Raw genomic sequence first — 3,674 nt, forward strand, 5'->3', positions numbered from 1 at the left:
ACATAATGACAAAACGGGACCGGCCCATTAGCACGAAATTTGCAAAAGTTGTCTGCTTTGGTCGGACGAAGAAAAAGATGGCATTCAATTGAACATTGGCGATTTCCGGTGGATTCTCCAATCAAGCTTAGTAATCAACTCGCTTTTTCTCTGGTCCCCAACAAGTTTACATCACGAAGAATGCTGCCCTGAAAATTCGTGCATAGTGGGAGGAGGGACCAGCTTCTTTATATTCCTTTTTGGCCTATTTAACGAGAATATGTGGTTTATATTCATATGAAGTCGAGTTGGTCCAAATAAGGGATTCTAATTTTCGTCATTCCTAACTCGACAAAACTTTGTGTAATGTATTTTTTCATTGACGAATTGTAGATATCGATATCACCCGTATCAAATTTTTAACCAAATGTATAGTGAATGATATCCGTATTTATAATCCTTCGATCAACTTCTACGATCAAATAATTTCCGGTGCATCTCTTTCATATTATTTGGAAACTGTATACATAGTACAAGATTTATTTGTCTCAAAGCAACCTCAAATTCGGCAGAGATCCGACTTACTATAAGGATCAGCATCTTGAATTTGCTACTGTGGTTAGTCAAATCAAACAGAGTAAGAGACAATGCAAGACTTTTCCTTCTTTTTTGGCGGAATCAACGAGAAAAACTCTAATAAGTGCCAAGGAAACATCTAATTAAGGACTTAACGTGAAGGAAGTGGCAAGTTGGTTGACTATTGACCGGCATTGCACCAGTACAACTTCTCTTAGCAATGACTATTAGTAAACGTGTGGTCGTGATTACGAACCGTCAACAGGGGTGGATATCTCTGCGTTTCTTGCACTGCAGAATTTGGCTTCTCACATGACATTGGTCGGTTTGCCGAGCTTGAATTGACTCGAGCAGACTGAGTTTAACCCTGTTGTGAGCCAAGAAACGGTTGTGCTCGAGTTCGACGGTTGACATCGACAAGCTTTAGATCATATACGGCTGACAATACATGCGATGCCACAACCACAAAAAACAGGAAGTCTAGATGCAATGGGTTGACAAGATCGATCGAAGTTTTTGCGAAGCTAGGTGACACTGGCATGTTGGGTGGAGATCTCCGTCCCGACTATTTGTCCAAAGAGTTAGGACTTTTAGAAGAGGGATCATATGCCATCAATAATATTTGTTAAATTAAATAAGATCAAAGGGTCTTTGATTTTTCTTTTCTTTTTTGGGGTGCCCTTGACATTTTTGGTTTTAACTTTTAAGTTCTGCCTTTTCTTATCATCAATTGATAGCATAATCAGTCTCAAGCCGAATTAGTTAGTGATCAATTGGTCCTAGATTATCATAGATTTAGACTCCTAATTGCTACCATCTCCGAGACTGGAAAAGGATCATGTTCCCAACACATCATTGTCCATCCCTATGTATGCCAAAACCTAGCTATTTGAATTATTTCATGTCCAATCTAATTTCCCGAAACCCGTCAATACGATACATCAAACTAATAAAGGACAAATGCCTTTTTACATTTTTGTATCCATGAAATCGAATGAAGAGATTTTTTAAAAGAGAATTACTCCTTGGATAATGATTGACTTAACGGAAATCTCCGATAAAATACATGATGGTGTCAAATTATTATGTAACGTTTGAAGAAACAATTTATATGGCGCTATATGAATCTTTTCAATGCTGTTCAGCGAATCTCTTTTAATATCTCATAACATCAATTATTCCTGTCTGTCCCAATGAGCACTTTACTCTTTGGCATCCACTGTAGGTCTCCATTAATTTGGAAAAAAAATATGATCTTCTAAAAGTACAACCAACAGTGCAAGAATCTCTCTAATACCGGAAAGAATTCATAGATAAAGCTTAAAGATGCAAACAAAGAATACGGTCATGAAATGAAACCTTACGACTTCTTTCCTAGAATGGCCTCCTCCGGCGACAGCTCCCCAACATGATCAATAATGGAAGACGTAAACGTTGTACTCCACAACCGCATCGCCAGTCTGGAGGTCGAGCGAGTGCGTCCTCGCGTGAGCATACCCGCGTGCGAACCGGAAGAGCCTGCTCCCGCCAACGATCGGCATCTCCCTCACGCCGGAGAACACCGCGTTCCGGCCGAGGACGCTGAGCGTGCTCCCATTGTACTTCCCTCTGGTGAAGACGTAGTTCTGCACCATCAGCAGGCCGACGTCGGTCATCGATGCGGACGAATAGAGTCCTTCAGCCCGGCCGACGATCTTGGAGCTCAATTCCGGGCCCTCGGTCAAAACGGGTCGTCAATCATGACAACGAGGCCGAACGCCGTGGCAGACGTGTTGGTCATCTTGGCCTCGGCCGCGCGCACTGCGGTCGGGTTGCGGCCGCTCAGAATGTCGTGGAAGTAGAAGTGGAGGTGGCTCAGCTTCTCCTTCTTGAGGCCAAGCTCTTCCGGAAGCAAGCTTCTTGATGAAGTGTGAGAATTTGTTGTAAAGAAAATGGTGGAAGTGGAAAGGAGAGAGAAGCTGATGAGCTTCGCGATGCAAAGAGCCGTATCGGAGAGAGTGATGCGAAAAAGGGTGTTGATGTTGATGAACAGAGATGTTTATCTCCTTTACCAAAAAAAAAAAAACAGAGATGTTTATCTCCCTTCTGTATATCTATAAACATGTATAGTTGTACAGAGAAAAGAGAGAAAAGACTACCAAAGGTAATCTAGGCTATGCACTATTTTAGGCTAAGAATTTGGTTGATACCCCAAATAAGGATGTTATACAACACAAATTTAGCAACAAATCATCCCTACAATTTCTTCAATTAGTCTTAATTGACAACTCACGCCAACAATTGTGGGAGGCTTTTATAAAGGAGGGAATGGATTTTGGTAGGAAAAACAAGAGAGAGTAATTTTGGATTTATCAGGGTTGATTGACAAAATTAACGTACGAAGTAATGCAATGTATTGCTAATAGATATCGCAAAATGGATATCCGTAAGTACATTGAATGAGTTGCACAGGACATCTAGTAACAGTTTCGCATAATATACGAATTATATAACTCAAGTTTAAGGAATATAGCATCATTCAAAATGAATTATTTTGTGGAGTAATCGAGGAAAAGGAGCCTGAGTACAAGGGAATAAGGAGAGAGTCGCACGGTCATTCAATTGCTGGTCAAACGAGGCTTATTTACTGCATATTTCCAGGGAAAAGTGAATCATTCCCAGAAGAGAAGTACAAAGGAATCCTGAAACTAAAGCAATTATAAACATCTTCGAGGCCATACTAACACTGACAATTCATTGAAGTGCCGGGAAGTTATAAATCATCTGAGCTGTCCTATACGATGCAAAGTACTACTGAGTTAAATTTTTACTCTTAACAACTAAAACTTTGTCCCCACTAGCACCTGGGCAAAAACTATGCCATTGAACAGTGAAAAAAGAGATCTGACCAAAAAAAAAAAAAGAACAGTGAAAAAAGAGAGGAAAGCTGAATAATGAAGAAACCATAAAATCCTTCGGATGGTCGCCGAGACTAGACAGTTCATTGAGGTACCGCAAAGTCAGAGGAAAGTTCAACGGATGCGCTCAATAAATCATCTGAGTCATCCTCCAGTAATAGAAAGTAATAGTGAACTGAATTTTTACACTAACATCTGAACAGTGTCCCACTGGTGCTGGGT

The 3,674-nt window shown here is 40.6% G+C and overlaps 1 pseudogene; it reads right to left on the reverse strand.

Moving 5' to 3' along the window:
* Positions 1-1,711: 1,711 nt before the first annotated feature.
* On the reverse strand, positions 1,712-2,593 carry LOC115674820 (dirigent protein 22-like; annotated as a pseudogene).
* Positions 2,594-3,674: the final 1,081 nt, after the last annotated feature.

Source organism: Syzygium oleosum, unplaced genomic scaffold (genome assembly GCF_021117445.2).
Source record: "Syzygium oleosum isolate NSW1041296 unplaced genomic scaffold, Sole_v2.1 Sole_v2.25, whole genome shotgun sequence".
Taxonomy (NCBI): Eukaryota; Viridiplantae; Streptophyta; class Magnoliopsida; order Myrtales; family Myrtaceae; genus Syzygium; species Syzygium oleosum.